Genomic DNA, 19,926 nt, shown 5'->3' with positions numbered 1-19,926 from the left:
GGCATCATTGGATGTCACGCCTGAATTACAAGGGTATCAATCGACTAGTCTCTAAAGACTTAATTGATGGTATTCCTACCTTTCAATATGATAAGCATCATGTGTGTCCATGATGTGCGATGGGTAAGCTGAAACGGACTAATCATCCGCTTAAGCAAAACCCCAGTACTTCATCGTCTTTGCAATTATTGCATATGGACTTATGTGGACCCATGCGTATTTCTAGCCTCGGTGGCAAGAAACATGTGCTTGTTATTGTCAATGACTATACCCGGTTTACATGGATTTTTCTTTTGCGAACTAAGTCAGAAACCCCCGCCATTATCATTGAGTTCATTAAAAAGACTCAACGCTCTTTTAACAAACATGTTAAGAGCATTAGAACTGATAATGGGACGGACGGAATTTAAGAATGACCCGCTTGATAGTTATTTGAAAGACCAAGGCATTGAACATCAGTTCTTTGCTGCTCGGACCCCCCAACAAAGTCTTTTTAATGAAGATACAACACCAACTGATTCACCTGTTTCTTCTTCATCCTCCCTACCACCTCCTGTTACTGATAATCTTGAACCAATTCAAGATTCATCAGTTGATACAACTCTAGCTGTTTATCCAGATATATTCAATTGAATCCATTAGATAATGTTACATCAGATCAAGCGGATCAAGGCTCAACGTCAACAACGGTTGATGTTTCAATGGATACCACTGATGTACAACCTCTTCCACACAACCGATGGACTAAAAGTCATCCAATAGATCTTATTATTGGTGATGCATCTGCTCCAATCTCAACTCGAAGGGCTACTCGGAATATGTGTCTATACACTGCCTTTCTTAGTAAGATTGAACCAACAACGGTTGCTCAAGCTTTACTAGATCCGAACTGGGTAGTTGCAATGCAAGAAGAGATCAATCAATTTGAACGGATAAAAGTATGGCGATTAGTTCCAAGACCAACGGGTCAACGACCAATAGGGGTTAAGTGGATTTTTAAGAACAAGAAGGATTCTGATGGAATTGTGGTTCGGAATAAGGCACGTCTTGTGGCCAAGGGATATCGACAACAAGAGGGTATTGATTATGAAGAGACATTTGCTTCGGTTGCTAGGATTGAGGCTATTCGTCTTTTCCTTGCCTTTGCTTCTTTTATGAAGTTTACGGTGTTTCAAATGGATGTCAAAACTGCTTTTCTGAACGGTCATCTTCAAGAGGAAGTCTATGTCGATCAACCAGAAGGCTTTGTCGATCCCATTCATCCAAATCACGTATACTACTTGGAAAAGGCTTTGTATGGTCTGAAGCAAGCACTGCGTGCATGGTACGAGACCTTAACAAAGTATTTGCTGGACAATGGCTTTTCTCGTGGAACGATTGATACAACGCTATTCATCCGTAAAAACCACGGTCACATTCTCTTGGTTCAAATTTACGTTGATGACATTATTTTTGGTTCCACGTCCCCGGCCTTATGCAAAGAATTTGGTGACCTTATGGCCAACAAATTCGAAATGAGCATGCTTGACCAGTTAAATTTCTTTTTGGGGTTACAAGTAAAACAATTACCAAACGGGATTTTTCTCAGTCAAACAAAGTATATCAATGATATGCTAAAACATTTTAAAATGATTGCTTTAAAACCAATGACAACCCCAATGAGGACTTTACTAGATGCTGATACTAATGGGGAACCCTTTGATATTATGCTTTATCGAAGCATGGTTGGTTCTTTAATGTATCTGACTGCAAGTCGACCTGACATTCCACTTGCTGTAACTGTCTGTGCCCACTTTCAGTCAAACCCTAAGAAATCTCATTCCAAAGCGGTTGTTAGGATTTTTCAGTACCTTAAAGGTACACCTAACCTTGGGATCTGGTATCCTCATGGATCCGATTTCAATCTCACTGCTTACACTGATGCGGATCATGGCGGTTGCCATGTTGATAGAAAAAGCACATCTGGATCAATTCAGATGTTGGGGAATAGGCTAGTTGGTTGGTCATCTAAAAAGCAGAACTGTGTGTCTTTATCAACAGCTGAGTCTGAGTACATCGCTGCAGCTCATTGTTGTTCACAAGTTTTGTGGATGCAAATTCAACTTTCAGACTATGGCTTTAAGTTTTCTAAGACCCCGATTTATTGTGATTCACAAAGTGCTATTGCAATTACAAGCAACCCGGTCCAGCATTCTAAGACCAAACACATAGATATTCACTATCATTTCATTAAGGACCATGTAGAGAAAGGGGATGTAGAGTTATACTTTGTGCCTACCAAAGTGCAATTAGCTGATGTAGTGACCCGAACTTTTCCATGTTTATATATATTAATTGAGATTGATATTTACATGACTAAATTTTTCCAACGTGTTAAGCAATCAAACTTGTTAAGACTTGATTAAATGAAATAAGTTTCATATAGACAATTGATCACCCATGTTGACCGGCGATTCACGAACGTTACAAAATTGTAAAAACTACATGTTGTGGTATATATATAGACATATATATATGGTTGACATAAGATTATGATGAGTAAGTATCATACTAAGTATATTAACAATGTGTGATATACATAAGAAATGAGATTACTAAGTTAAGAAACTCGAAATGATATATATAACGATTATCGTTATGATAACGTCTACTAAATACATATGTATCATATTAAGATATTGATACACTATATTTAACATGATAAAATGATATTTAAATATATCATTAAGTGTGTTAACAATGAACTACATATGTAAAAACAAGACTACTAATCCAAGAATTACGAAACGAGACTTATATGTAACGATTATCGTTGTAACGATATTTTAATGTATATATCATATTAAGAGATATTCATACATCATAATATCATGATAATATAATAATTTAACATCTCATTTGATATAATAAATATTGGGTTAACAACATTAATTGAGATCGTTAACTTAAAGGTTTCAAAACAACACTTACATGTAACTACTAACGAAGACTTAACGACTCCATTAGAATGTATATACATGTTGTGTTTTGATATGTATTCTTACACTTTTGAAAGACTTCAAGATACATATCAAAATACTTCTACTTAACAAAAATGCTTACAATTACATCCTCGTTCAGTTTCATCAACAATTCTACTCGTATGCACCCGTATTCGTACTCGTACAATACATAGCTTTTAGATGTATGTACTATTGGTATATACACTCCAATGATCAGCTATTAGTAGCCCATGTGAGTCATCTAACACATGTGGGAACAATCATTTGGCAACTAGCATGAAATATCTCATAAAATTACAAAAATATGAGTAATCATTCATGACTTATTTACATGAAAACAAAATTACACATCCTTTGTATCTAATCCATATACCAATGACCAAAAACACCTACAAACACTTTCATTCTTCAATTTTCTTCATCTAAGTGATCTCTATCAAGTTCTATCTTCAAGTTCTAAGTGTTCTTCATAAATTCCATAAGTATAGTTTCATAAAAATCAAGAATACTTCCAAGTTTGCAAGTCTACTTCCAAGCTTTCTAATCCATTCCAAGTAATCATCTAAGATCAAGGAACCTTTGTTATTTATAGTAGGTTATCTTTCTAATTCAAGGTAATATTCATATTCAAACTTTGATTCAATTTCTACAACTGTAACAATCTTATTTCGAGTGAAAATCTTACTTGAACTGTTTTCGTGTCATGATTCTGTTTCAAGAACTTTCAAGCCATCCAAGGATCCTTTGAAGCTAGATCCATTTTTCTTATTTCTAGTGGTTTTATCCAGAAAACTTGAGGTAGTAATGATGTTCATAACATCATTCGATTCATACATATAAAGCTATCTTATTCGAAGGTTTAAACTTGTAATCACTAGAACATAGTTTAGTTAATTCTAAACTTGTTCGCAAACAAAAGTTAATCCTTCTAACTTGACTTTTAAAATAAACTAAACACATGTTATATATCTATATGATATGCTAACTTAATGATTTAAAACCTGGAAACACGATGAACACCATAAAACCGGATATACGCCGTCGTAGTGAAACCGGGGGCTGTTTTGGTTTGGATAATTAAAAACTATGATAAACTTTGATTTAAAAGTTGTTCTTCTGGGAAAATGATTTTTCTTATGAACATGAAACTATATCCAAAAAACATGGTTAAACTCAAAGTGAAAGTATGTTTTCCAAAATGGTCATCTAGACGTCGTTCTTTCGACTGAAATGACTACCTTTACAAAAAAGACTTGTAACCTGTAATTCTAACTATAAACTTATGCTTTTTTCTGTATAGATTCATAAAGTTAAGTTCAATATGAAACCATAGCAATTTGATTCACTCAAAACGGATTTAAAATGAAGAAGTTATGGGTAAAACAAGATTGGTTATTTTTGCTTGTTGTAACTACGTGAAAATTGGTAACAAATCTATATTAATCATATCCTAGCTAACTTATATTGTATTATACATGTATTCTAATATATTATGTAATCTTGGGATACCATAGACGCGTATGCAAATGTTTTGACATATCATATCGACCCATCTATATATATTATTTGGAACAACCATATACACTCTATATGCAGTAATGTTGGAGTTAGCTATACAGGGTTGAGGTTGATTCCAAAAATATATATAGTTTGAGTTGTGATCTAGCCTGAGATGTGTATACACTGGGTCATGGATTGATTCAAGATAATATATATATCGATTTATTTATGTACATCTAATTATGGATAACTAGTTGTAGGTTACTAACAAGGACAGCTGACTTAATAAACTTAAAACAGTAAAACGTATTAAAAATGTTGTAAATATATTTTGAACATACTTTGATATATATGTACATATTTGTTATAGGTTCGTGAATCAACCAGTGGCCAAGTCTTACTTACCGACGAAGTAAAAATCTGTGAAAGTGAGTTATAGTCCCACTTTTAAAATCTAATATTTTTGGGGATGAGAATACATGCAGGTTTTATAAATGATTTACAAAATAGACACAAGTATGTGAAACTACATTCTATGGTTGAATTATCGAAATCAAATATGCTCCTTTTTATTAAGTCTGGCAATCTAAGAATTAGGGAACAGACACCCTAATTGACGCGAATCCTAAAGATAGATCTATTGGGCCTAACAAACCCCATCCAAAGTACCGGATGCTTTAGTACTTCGAAATTTATATCATATCCGAAGGGTGTCCCGGAATGATGGGGATATTCTTATATATACATCTTGTTAATGTCGGTTACCAGGTGTTCACCATATGAATGATTTTTATCTCTATGTATGGGATGTATATTGAAATATGAAATCTTGTGGTCTATTATTATGATTTGATAATATATAGGTTAAAACTATAACTCACCAACATTTTTGTTGACGTTTTAAGCATGTTTATTCTCAGGTGATTATTAAGAGCTTCCGCTGTTGCATACTAAAATAAGGATAAGATTTGGAGTCCATGCTTGTATGATATTATGTAAAAACTGCATTCAAGAAACTTATTTTTGATGTAATATATTCTTATTGTAAACCATTATGTAATGGTCGTGTGTAAACGGTATATTTTAGATTATCATTATTTGATAATCTACGTAATGATTTTAAACCTTTATCGATAAAATAAAGGTTATGGTTGTTTTAAAAATGAATGCAGTCTTTGAAAAACGTCTCATATAGAGGTCAAAACCTCGCGACGAAATCAATTAATATGGAACGTTTATGATCAATATGAACAGGACATTTCAGCTGACATGTTCACTAAGCCCTTAGATGAACTTAGGCTAAAGTTCTTGATCAAAGAGATTGGCATGGTAGAGTATAGTGCTTGATATTCCTTAGATCTGTTGGGACTTATTCTTGGGATCTTGTGTTTAGGGGGAGTAGATACTTTCTAGGGGGAGCAACTACTTTCATATGCTTTGGATATCATCTTTTAAGGGGAAGCCTTTAGACTTATGATAACTTCCTAGATATAATTGTTCAATGGTTATGTAAGGGGGAGGTAACTCATTGATATCATATTTCAAGGGGGAGTTAATTCATTTTCTTGGGAATTTTATCAAAATGCTGATTTACTTTCTTGTATATCACATTTTGAGAGGGAGAACATGAGAAAATTACTCAAAAATATTGTTTTTCAAAAGTGAATTCATAAATTCTTTGTTTTATATTTGAAATAATTCACTAAGGCTTGTATACATCTCAGTATGCAACCCGTTTTAACAATTGGTATCACTGAAGATTTGTACTTTATTCACAAATTCAAAGTTCTTTTAAGTACAAATCTTATTTTGAAAAATTCATAAAAATTGGAAAAGATAAAATCCAAAAATATTTGATTTTTACTGAATAAATGCTATTTTTAGCATTATACCGAATCTGACATCCAACAGTACAGATTCGGTAAGTTCAATGTTTTCAAAAAATTGTTTCAAAATTGTTTTCCATGAAAAGATTGAAATGAATTTTAAGAGGAAAGGTCAATTTGTCAAGATTTTGAAGTTAAATTGATAAAGTTTTGAATAGTGGACTGTATTTGGGAAAATAGGCCCATTCGATAAAGCCCATTCGGTATTTTATCTTCGGTATCAATAAAAGGAGGGTCAAAGTCAAACTAACTCTCTTACTGTGCTTAATTACCTACCGAGTTTTACTGAACATACCGAAACTGCCTAATCTACCGAGTCCGTTCCTCTGTTTCTTCAAATCTTTGGTATAATTTCATTTTAATCATTGCTTTAGATACATACGTGTAGATCTGAGATAATTAAATGTTTTTCAACCAGAAAAGATCAAAATAACTGGATTATGACTCTCAATTTTGAAATTTTGTTGATTATACCGAGTCTGAGTCGTATTCTACTAATTTTTGATTAAACTCAATTGATTTGGTTAATTAACATGAATTCTTGTCTAGTCAGAGTTATATTAATTAATCTATCATTTGACCAAGTTTGATTACATGTTTAATTGATTGTTTGATGGATTCTATATCTACCGAATATGTTCTATCTACAGTACGGAGTCTATTCATACGATTAACATGTTGTTCTGCTTCTAATTGAGTGGTTAATTGATTATGGTTGTGATTTTACATGATAGAATATGCATGTTTGAGTGACTTTATGTTAATTTTGGAGATACCGAATCTGTTCTTCTCTTGATACCGAGTCTGACTTTTGGTACCTTGAAACTTTGCTGATTTTTATCTTCAAACACTTAACATGTTTATTCTATATCTTTCTGATCTAAAAACTCAAGCTTATTTGGTTACAGAATCTCAAGTTTTCATGACTACCGAATCTGCTTGAATTGTGTTTAAAAAATTGACTATGTGTTGTTCTGATTCTTTGTGTTATATAATTGACTTTGCATGATGAATTTGTATTGTGATGAATATCATATGAATGTCATGATTGTCAATTACTTGTTCATATTTGAGAATAAAGGATTTTTATATCTTTGAAAAACCATTAAAAAACACAAAATATAAAAGATAAAACATATACAAAGGATTTCAAAGGCAAATAAGAATAGAGATATATGCTTTATCTTAAATATCTTGTGGTCTTCTATTTCTTATTTATACAGCTAAATGACGAACAATCACTTCATCAACTCTGAAACCAACATTCCCTGCAACTACTAGACTGCAATTCTAGAGAGGCACACTCTGTGGCCTACTCTAAACTCTACAGTCAGTGTACCTGTAACAGATCTGGAGCTACTTAATAGAACAATTAGGTTTGTGGAAGCTACACAACCTACTGCTGAAAATCCAGAGGGAACACAAGCTCGTTTTGAATTTCAACTGAGAGGAGTTCAAGGGAGGAGGAGTATCACTAAGGCTGATTTCAGGAGGATATTCAGACTTCTTGTTATGCAGAATGCTCCTGCTTTTTCTGCTACTCAGCAGATGATGTCATATGTCTTTGATCTTGGTTATGTTGGAGCCCGCAATGTTCCTTCGGCTAAGTTTCAGAAGAAATATCTGCACTCAAGGTGGTATGTGATCTTCTCAATCATCAACAGATGCTTGCTGATAAAAAGGAGTGGATCTGATAGCCTGACTGTGCCAATGCTGAAGTTGTTCTACTCTTTCATAAGAGTAGAAGCTCCTGACTATGCAGAACTAATATGGGATTTGGTTCAAGCTCAAGTTGATAAGCCAAGGGGTTCATACATCCCTTGCGAAAGGTTTTTCTGTATCTTTATCCACGATGCTATAAATGCTAGCAGAAATGCAAATATATTTGTACCAAGTACACATGGATTACAGATGAAACGATTTGGGGAGCTGAAGATGAATACCCCGATGGTATCTGATAATCAATTCACTGCACCGATTCCAAATTGGCTAGTGAGGCTAGCTGAACCCCAAGACGCTCGTACGCGTTCTTATTTTGAGGCTGTAGGAATACCTCTTTCGAACCCAGTATAACAAGAACAAGTTGAACCCGCTGCGGTTCCAGCCCCAGAGGTTGTAGAGGAACCTGTAGTTCAACCAATAGGGCAAGCTAATCCTCCACTTAGGGTGAACCTCAAACAATCTAGGGCAGCACACCAAGCTCAACCCGTGAGGATCAGGGAACCTAGTTCAACTAGGATTGAACCAACCCTTTCCACAACACCCAAAGTGAGCAGTGACACCGAGACTTCAGCAACAACATCTGAATCGTCTCCCGAACATTCTCCTAAGAGAACTTGATATGTGCCTGATGAGATGATTCAGACTCTGCCAACCCAACGAGTAACTAGATCTAGGACTTCAACACCTATCGTCCGCCAAACAGTTACTACAACCGTTGGTGATACGGACCAAGACCTAGAGCCAATTAGGTCACCCTCACCCATCTCCGTATCACATCCAATAATAACAGTAAGCCATACGCTAAATGAAACGCAAGCTTCGGTAGGAAAGAGATCTAAACGTACGGATGGTGAAAATACCACTAAGCCCATCCAATCTAAACAGGACTTAAGAATAAATCCTACAAAGCAAGATGCTTCAGCATCTAAGGAAGTAAAGTCTTCCTCTGCAGAAAATTCTGCGTTGACTCAATCGATTGAGGAAACTCAATCATTGAAGTCCAGAACGGCCGAAGGGGAGCCGAAAAATCTTGAAAAAGGTACCCTGCGTATCGGCTGGATATCCTCTTGTGCCTCAACGTACAACAGGGTCTGGAGGTCCAGCTTATCTTGATGAGGGAGATCTGCCGCGTCTCATGGAAACGAGTCAACATGACAATCCTTCGGGATATTTATCAAACTTCCAGCAGACTGATCCCTTGGTTCATGAAAGTGATCCATTGGATCAAATCACTTCTCTTCCAGATTCTGAAACTCAGAGTTTGGAGGAAGAGTCTTTAACTGAAAGAGATGTGTCACCTCATGGTATATCAATGATTTCGGGAGTCGGAGATAGCAATATCTCTGCGAGAGCTAAACCGACGGGTAGTTCTGCTACTCTGTCAGAGTCCCATGAGACTAAAGTCATGGAGTCGAAAGAAACTTCGCTGGTGACAACTCCGGTTGTTACCCAACCTCCATCAGAAGGGGATATCATGAATCTGACTAGTAGTATGTACATCCCTACATATAAGAATAATACCGCACAATCATCCTTACCTGACCTCACGGCAACTCAAACACTTCCATCGACATCGCCTCTAACTGATGTTGCTGCTGCTGTTCCCATTGTTACTTTTCCACCATCACCCTCTCGTTTACCACATTTCTATGATGCTTTGGAGCAAGAATATTTCAGTCGTATGTTTTCTAGAGACAATCTTGATGTTCTTCGACGCACTTTGCTTCAAGCATTGTTTCGTGCTCGTGTTCGATATCCACTTACTTCCTGCTCTTCTCCTTTGAGTCCTCATCGTGATGATGAACATGACGATTCTGATCCTCAGAATAGCCATAAGGGGGAGATAGGAGTAGATGGAGAATATCTATCGGTGAACATTTCAACCAAGGGTGGTGGTGTGAGGTCTTCATAACCTTCACAAGCTCAACAAGTTCAGACGGAATCAGAAATGGTTTCTGCACATGATGAAATTGATAATAAGGAGCTGAGCAAGTTATAATTCCAGTTGTTCATAATGAGGCTGATAGTGGACCAGTAGATGAGTATTTGAACTTAAGTGATTTTTATCTTGAAGAGACGGATGATGATGGGTTTGTCATCTTAAGCAAGTTATCTTCAGTATCTTCAATTCCGGAAGATGTAGAGATTGTAGATGAAGGGAATCCTGATCCAGTAATAGAAAGTGATGATGAAATGGATTCTTCTGATGACGATGAAGACAATCTTAATGTTAATCCAAATGATGATGATATCTTTGATCATATTGAAGATAATGATGTTCCAAATGATGATGCAACAAATCCTACTGATCATTCATCGAATTCTACACCCTCATCGAGATCACATCCAATAAATGCTAATGAAAGCTCAACTTCTGGTACATCTACATCAAGTGAAATAGTAAATTCCAGATTCAAATACAACCATGGAATATTCTTTAAGAATCAGGAACAAAGATTGTTAATGGGAGTTAAACATGATTTTATAACGTTACGAAACACATTCATCGAAGAAAATGCTTACAAGATCTTCCGCATCAATGATACACCAAGGAGTAAAAGGTTTACGTATATAGGTTCACGATTACTTCCAGCAAGTGAAAGGAATTGGTATGAGTTTATGTGGAGGAAACATATCAACAAAGATGAAGATGATTTGTGGCTTTAAAGAAAATATCGTATTTCAGAAGTGTTGAATATTGCTCAAGTTGGAGTAGAGATAAGTGAAAAGAAAGACGTCATCAGTCAGTTCCACGTTATTAGAGAAGATGAGAAAGAGTACAAGTTTACAGAAGCAGATTTTCATAATCTTGATATGCTTGACATCATTCACATCTACAACTACCTCAGTATCATCACCATTCAACCTTTTGCTAAAGCTCAAGCTTTGGAATCTGTGAAAAGATACATGATGGAGAAAATTGAACTGATGAGACGTGAAGATTTTCAAATAGGTCTCGAAGCAAATAGGAAAAAGATTCGAATAACGTGTCCGAATCAATTTACGGAGGGACTGAACGATATGAGGATGTTTCAAATGCAATTTGAACCCGAAGGGTTTGTATTTGTAAATTCTCAAAAAGAAAAGGTGTTCATTCGTACTGAAGAGCTGAACAAATATTCAGATGGAACACTTAAGGCTGCACTGAAGTATCTAAAAATTCGTCAAAGCAAGGTTGAGGATTTTGATACAAAAATGGGTCTTGGAGAGTTTATAAAGCATATCAGAAACCGTTTAAAGCTCTAAATCCGTACAAGAAAATTTGAGATTCTTCGTGGCCAGAGAAAGAGAAGGTATTTCAAAGAAATGGATGAATATCCATTACATGAGGGAGATCCAAGGAAAGATGGGGAGTCTGGAAAACTTCTAAGCAAATTTCAGAAAATCAAGTAGAAGTTTCAAAACCAGATGGCTCACGATGGAAACTAACGTTTGGACCTCTCAAGATTTCACGATAGGATTATATTGTAAAGTTCACATTTAACACTAAGGGGGAGATTGTTAGGACCCCAAAGTTGTATAGTGTTAATGTGAATTAAGCTTAAATGAAGGTTCCTTAGAAAAGGGCTATATAAGGAACCAAAGTAGTCCTAATTAGATAGCCATTGTATTGTAACCGAGTTCTAGAAGCTGTGGAATGTAAATTTACCGATTCTCTCTCATACCGAGTCTCCTTCCTACATACCGAATCTCATTCTATCTTATCATTTCTCTCAATCTCAACATGATCTGACCTATCAGTTCTATTCTGTAATTATAATGTGTTTATATTTTTAAATAACTGTATATATATATATATATATATATATATATATATATATATATATATATATATATATATATATATATATATATATATATATATATATATATATATATATATATATATATATATATATATGTAATCTGTATATATCATATCATATATATCTGTATATCTGGTTACCTAATTTTCCTGTATTTATATTTATATAATTATCCATATTTACGTATATATATAACAGTATAAATAAATATATAACAGTATTTTGTGTATGTGTATTTGTATAGCTGTATAGGTTTTTATCCATATATGTATATTAAATATATAAGGAAAACATAGTAATATTAATTATACATACCTTAATTTTTAATATTAATAATGGAACTAATAATAATAATAATCTAACAATTTATATATATCAAATATCATAATTGTATATCTGTTATATTTATATGTTTACATTTATAGATTATAATTAATCTTATTAATAAATATAATAATGATACACTTAATACTATAATTAATAGTAATACAAATATATTAGTAATATTAATGATACGAATAATATTATTAGTTATAAAAATTTTTTAATTGTATTGATAATAATAATATTAACAATAATAATATAATAACTTCTACTTATCAAATCTCATATGTATATATTTATACTTGATATAATAATATTAATGATACAAATATTAATATTGATATTAGTAGTAATATTATTGATAATAATATTAATATAGCAATAAAAATTTTAACTTGTAATTATATATAATATATTACCATTTATTATACCATATCTATATACACATCAATGTTCGTGAATCGTCGAGCACAGTCAAAGGGTACTTGATTACATAAATATAGTTCTAAAAGTTTTGAGACTCAATATAATAGATTTTGCTTATCATGTTGGAAAACATTAATTATGTAAAGATTTAAGTTTAAATTTGGTCAGAAATTTCCGGGTCGTCACATACTCTATTCAAAATCAGAGAAGTTGAGGATGAGCAGATCTATCTCATGTTGTTCCCTGGACTTTAAAGGGAGAAGCCAAAAATTGGTTAGAATCGTTACCTGAAGGGGCGATTGATACATGGGATGTTTTAGTTGAGAAATTTCTTAAAAGATTCTTTTCGGCATCTAAAGTCGTGAGACTTCAAGGAGAAATTGTTACCTTCGCGCAAAAGCCAAATGAAACATTATATGAGGTGTGGACAAGATTCGGAAAGTTGTTGAGAGGATGTCCTCAGCACGGTTTAGACACTTATCAAATAGTACAAATATTCTACCAAGGTGTCGACGTTGCTACACGAAAAGACATCGACACAGCAGCTGGTGGTTCCATTATGAAGAAAACCGCAACCGAAGCTCACAAAATTATTGATAACACATCCTCTCACTCACATGAGTGGCACCAGGAAAAAGATATCTTTCGATCATCTAAAGCGGCTAGAGCCGATTCTAGCCATAACTTTGATTCCGTTTCCGTAAAAATAGATGCTTTCGAAAGACGAATGGAAAAGATGACTAAAGATATTCACGCAATACGAATCAGTTGTGAGCAATGCGGTGGACCACACTTAACGAAAGATTGTAATGTTGAACAAACTATGGAACAACGTGAGAATGTTTCCTACATGAACCAAAGGCCGGGAAATAATTATCAAAATAATTATCAACCGCCAAGGCCAAACTTCAATCGAAATCAAAACATTCTTTACAATCCAAATGGACCCAACAATAACTCGTATAACTAACAAGGTCTGAATAACCAACCAACTCAAAACAACATTTTCAATCAACAAAGACCTATCTTGTATAAACCACCACAACAATCGAAGAGAAAAAGCCAAATCTGGAAGAAATGATAGCAAAGCTAATGGAATCTCAAACACAATTTATTACATCTCAAACCCAAACAAATGAGAGGTTTGATCAGTCATTAAGAACTCAACATGCTTCCATTTTGAATCTAGAAAAACATGTAGGTACTCTTGCTAGCATGATGAGCGAGAGGGAACAAGAAAAGCTACCAAGTAATACTGAAGTAAATCCTCGAAATGAGAATGTTAATATGGTGTCAACAAATTCTGAAAAACCAGCACTAGAAGATGGGAAGGTTTTATAATGTGAGTAATAATGAAGAAGTTACACCACCACCACCCGAGTATGTAAAGCCAGTGGTGGCACCATACAGACCACCCATCCCATTTCCAAGAAAAGGAGTTGAGTATGAGAAAGTAATAGGTAATAAAGTTTGTGATACCTCTAGAAAGAAGAAAGAAGAATAAGAAAGTGCAAGAAACAAAAACCGTAGAAGTAAACCCGGTAAAGATAGTTCCACCAAAACTTCCACCAAGGTTGGGTGATCCGGGTGAATTTATTGTTCCTTGTCTACTTAGTGATTGTGTCATGTATGATGCACTACCAGATTTAGGTGCGAGTGTGAGTGTTATGCCTCTTTCATTATATAAGAGATTAGGAGTATGTGAGTTAAGTCCAACGAACATGAGTGTTAGACTCTTTGTTCAAACCATTAAGCACCTAGTTTGAATAGCTGACAACCTACCCGTTCAAGTAGGTAATTTAACCTTTCTAATCGAATTTATTGTCGTTGACATAGAAGAGGACTCAAACATTCCTCTAATTTTAGGTCGACCATTCTTAACGTCCACCAGGGCATTATTTGATGTAAGAGAGGGTAGAATGACACTTAGTGATGGTGAAAAATTTATCACCTTTGTGAGTCGAAAGTCTAAATCTCCACCAACCAAAACCGTTGAACCAATAAAAACTATTGGTAAGAACCATATTGTTTTACCAACTCCAACGGTAGTGCTTAACAGTAATAAAACACCCAAGTGTGGGGAAGATGAAATAACACCTAATGATGACCTGATAACACAGAACCCCATTGTTGATACAAAATTAAATGACCCCGTTATTAATAGTTCAATGAAGAAACTTATTAAACGGATTCGCGATGCTAGAATTAAGGGGAACTTTAAGTTATGTAATCGGTTAGTATCCAATCTATCGCCTAAAAAAAGGCGAAAATAGTTGAATTTGTGGATATTACACAGGAATCCGACCAATGGCTTAAAGCAAAAGTCACAGATATGCAAGTTGATTATGGTCCAAAAGAAATTGACAATGAAGTTAATCACAAATTCGACACCACAGCTACCTAGGTGTGGGGAGATTCAAATGTTCTAAGAAAAAATGCTGTCTAGAGTTAGTTGTTCTGTTCTCGTGTAGTTCCGAGAATTGAATCCGATTGGTCTTTTCCACTAGCAGACACTAAAGAACTAGTTTTCTCCCCCCATTCTGAATTTTATTTTGTTTTGTAGGTTTGTATGAAATTAATACGCTTTTTAAATTTAAGTTTTGTGTAAATTTAAAAATAAAATTTACTTTATTTCATTAAGTTCAAAAAATGATTTCTAAAATTCGTCATAAGTTAAAGACTAGATCATAGAATCGAAATTGCTTTACCCAAAGACGGGACGAAAAATTTTGTTATCATTATTTTTAATATTACTGATCTAAAGTATGCCAAAAAAATTTAAAAAAACCCGAAAATCTTTGTTTTTAAAGCAATCATGACAATTTTTAAATTTTGTCGAGGAATAGACTAGGTAAACATACTGAAACTACCTAAAGTAAAAGGAAACAAAATTTTAAAAAATTATTCATTTAAATTTTTTTAATAAATAAAGGTTTTATATAAAAAAATAATATATATATATATATATATATATATATATATATATATATATATATATATATATATATATTATATGTTTGTAGTTTATCTTATGTACAAAACAGGGTAAAACAGCGCACTTTCAAAAACTGGCATTAAAGTTCAGCAAAAGCTACTAATTTTGACGACAAGACGCAAAAATATCAAATGAGATATAAAATAATAAGTTTGCAAACTCGGTATTTTTAATCACTTTTCTACACTAATCACCCTCATGAATTTAAAATTATAGTCTGATTTCATGCAAATGAGGGCATTGCATGATCTCAAGTGTGGAGAAGGGTTATAATTTCTCTCGGGTTTACACTTGGTTTATTTGCCAAATTTTGTGAAAATTTGAAAAGTTTTCAACTAAATGAATTCAAAATCATGTTTATACATATTTATGAACGATGAAAACTAGGTGTTAATACCGAAATTATCGTTACCTCAGAAAGGACATAAATTGAGAAACAACCTAAAATGCTTGAATTATTTAAAATAGAAAAGAGGAGAATAAAAAGGCAAAGAAAAGAATAAATAAAAGCTAAGTGTGGGAAGAATTTACCAAGTTCTTTAAAACACATATCACATATTTGGTACAGATTATTGCAGGAACTTTTGCTTTGGACTAAACTAATCAGTTTTACCCGATTTATTGTAATACCTTTGAAAGAATAGATGGATCTACACGATGAATCAATTCCATCATTAAAAGGAAGTAAAGTCTTCCGAAAAAGACACGCGCTTCTTGATTTAGGTCATGAAGTTGTCGTCCAGACCAGCTGTAGGTTGACGAAAAATCTAGAAAAGTCATCTCTAAAATCAGCAGGAAATCCACAGACCTCAGCATCAAACAGAGTCGCCATGTGGTCAGACTTATCCTAACCATGAGAGGAACTGTCTCGTAAAATGGAGAGGGCGCCGTGCAAATTAGCTTGATAAGACTAATGAATCAGACCCCAGAAAGGATAATCTCCTTAAATACTAAAAATTAGCATTTAAGCCTGATATTACTCAATCCTTGAGATTGACCTTAAAAGATTGAGAATTACAAACTCATGGAATTCGATGATATCTAAACTCGAGCTTGAACGAGAAAATATTTTTATCAAAATTAAAATCGATTTGTTTTCTGAAAACTTATTTTCAATGCGTTCATTACCATTGAACGTAAAATCCTAAGAATTCACTGAAATTCATTAGGTCGCCTGAACAAAATCGGGTGTCAACTGTAAAAACGGTGGTTGCATAGCATGGTCAGAGACAGGACCTTGTGCCAGACCGAAAAATTATAGGGTGATCTTTACTATTGCTCCTACAAAGGATAGTAATTGCATCCGACACGTTGCGGACCCTGAACAAATGCATGTCATTAGACATTGCCTTAACAGTTGCTTGTTCATCGCTTTCCTTTACAACCGGTCCGTAGTTTACTGAAAGGTAATATACAGGACAAGTAAACTGCACGTGTGCTTTCCTAATACAAGGTTAGCAAGTGGGTGACACAAAATCGCAAGTTTTGAGCTAAAATTTTAAAATCTGAAACCCACAAAAATATTTTGCAAACACCGGTGAAGGGTTATTCCGAAAAACTTATATAGGGTAAAAGCTAGAATGAATTTTCAAAAGATCAAATTTTTTCATAAAGATCCAATTTCCTTAAAGGATCTAAAGTTTCATAGTCATGTGGAACTGTAAACCACATCGTTACTATCATTGTGTATACCGCTGTATCAAAATCACTGATGTATAAAGTATGAGAATAAAAAAGTGATTCGAGTGAAGTGTGATTTAATTTCAAGTTCTGTATTGCTTGAGGACAAGCAACGTTCAAGTGTGGGGATATTTGATAGTGCTCCAAATGAACATATATTTAGGCGCAATATCATCCCAATATGTAAAGCTTTTAGTTGCAATTATTCTATTTTTATGTAATATTCGTTTAAATAAATAAGTGCGAAGACAAAAGAAGAAAACGACGATTTGAAGACGCAAATGACCAAAAAGCTCAAATGTACAAGATATAATTCAAGTGGTTTAATTTATTGATGAGCAACGTCCAAAAATGACAAGAGTACAAGTCGCGAAACGCAAAGTACAAGATATAAAATCGTATGAAAGGACGTTCGAAAATCCGGAACCGGGGCATAAACCGAGCATCAACGCGCAAGTCAACGGAGCTAAAATTACAAGTCAACTATGCACAAGAATATAATATAATATATATAATTATATAAAATTATATATATTATATATATATTTAATTAAAGTGTCGGCAAACTAGAAAACAAAGCATTGTGAGCTGGATCAGGTAGCCATGCGATCGCATGACATATAGGCACAAAGCCCATGCGATCGCATGGGCATCAGAATCTGGCCAAGTGCCATAAATAGCCACGAATTCGGACGAGCTCAACACACCTCAATTTTCTTTCTTCCTCTGTAAAGAATTATATATATTTATATTTATAATTTAAGTTTAAATTAAGTTTAATAATAATTGGGTTAATGTAAGAAATTTTTTAAGGTTTTGTAAGACGGAACTCTGTCCGTGTAACGCTACGTGATTAATCACCACTGTAAGCTATGCTCTTCCTTTTTAAATTAATGTCTCGTAACTAAGTTATTATTATGCTTATTTGAGCCGAAATAATCGTGATGTTGGACTAAATATTAAAATGGGGTTATTGGATTTTGTACCATAATTTGGGTTTGGACAAAAGACCGACACCTGTGAACATTGGACTATGGACTATTAATAGATGGGGGTATTGTCTAATTGAATGACAACACATTGGAATCTGTTGAACCTATCTTCAAATTAGTTAATCTAATAATTATTAAATGATTATGCATGTCCTATTTAGTGACGTTTATACGACATCTTTTACAAATCATTTAATTTAATCAATTGGATTGGGTAATTTATTATTCATTATGGCCAAGTGAATAAATTAATGTATCATGAACTAATTATAACAGGGGTGAATTACATACAAGGTTAATTGGTGTAATTGTTAACAAAGTATTAAAACCTTGGATTATACGCAGTCGATAACCCGGTGTAATCATTAAACAAAGTATTAAAACTTTGTTACAGTTCGAATCCCTAATTAATTGGAATATTTGACTTCGGGAATAAAGTTAATTTGACGAGCATTTTATAATTATGACCGATGAACTATTATGGACAAAAACCAGATAGGTTTCAATTAATTCAGGACAAAGGACAATTAACCCAGAGTAATAAATTAAAATCAAAACGTCAAACATCATGGTTACGGAAGTTTAAATAGGCATAATTGTTTTATTTTATATTTTATCATACCTTTATTTACTGTCATTTTAATTACTGCAATTTACTTTATCGCAATTTAAATTTTGTCATTTATCTTTACGCTTTATTTAAAATCGACAAACCGGTCATTAAACTGTAAAACCCCCCTTTTATAGTAATAATATAATAATACTACTATATTACAAATATATATATATATATATAATTGTTTAAAAATATAGTGTGCGCAATAAGCCGTCTCCCTGTGTAACGAATCGGACTTACTAAAAACTACACTACTCTACGATTAGGTACACTGCCTATAAGTGTTGTAGCAAGGTTTAAGTATATCTCATCTATATAAAAAATAAAACTTGTGTAAATTATACCGTATTTCGTATTAAAAATAATAGTATTTCGTATACACCGCTGCACACATAAGTATTTTAGCACCGCTGCCGGGGAACCCGGCGAAACGCTATATTTTTACGCTATATTTCTTATCTCTAATTTTGTAAAAATATTTTGTATTTATATAAAAACATATAGAATAATAAAAAAATACTATATATATATATATATATATATATATATCCATATATATAAGTGTTTAAATACATATATATTTTTAAGATATATAAAATAATAAAAAATATTTTTTATTTTTAGAATTTTAAATATAAGTTTTTTTTATATTATATAAATATAAATCAGAAAATTAAAATCAAATAATAAATATAAAATAGAATTGGGCCGAATGGTTTACAAGCCCAAGTTTGAGCTGGACTCTATAGCCATGCGACCGCATGAGCCTGGGACCTTAAATCCATGCGATCGCATGGATTGAATTGGCAGACCTGACCTCGTACAGCATTTAATACGCGTAGGGTTTTTAATTATTAATTATTATTAATTAAATTAGGGTTTTAATTGTTTAATATTTTAGTTTTAGTTTTTAGTTTTAGTTTTATTAAGTTTATTATATTAAATACTTTTATAAAATAATAATATAAAAATAATAT

This window comes from Rutidosis leptorrhynchoides, chromosome 4, assembly GCF_046630445.1.
Source record: "Rutidosis leptorrhynchoides isolate AG116_Rl617_1_P2 chromosome 4, CSIRO_AGI_Rlap_v1, whole genome shotgun sequence".
Lineage (NCBI taxonomy): Eukaryota > Viridiplantae > Streptophyta > Magnoliopsida > Asterales > Asteraceae > Rutidosis > Rutidosis leptorrhynchoides.
Note: the sequence above shows the minus strand (reverse complement) of the source record.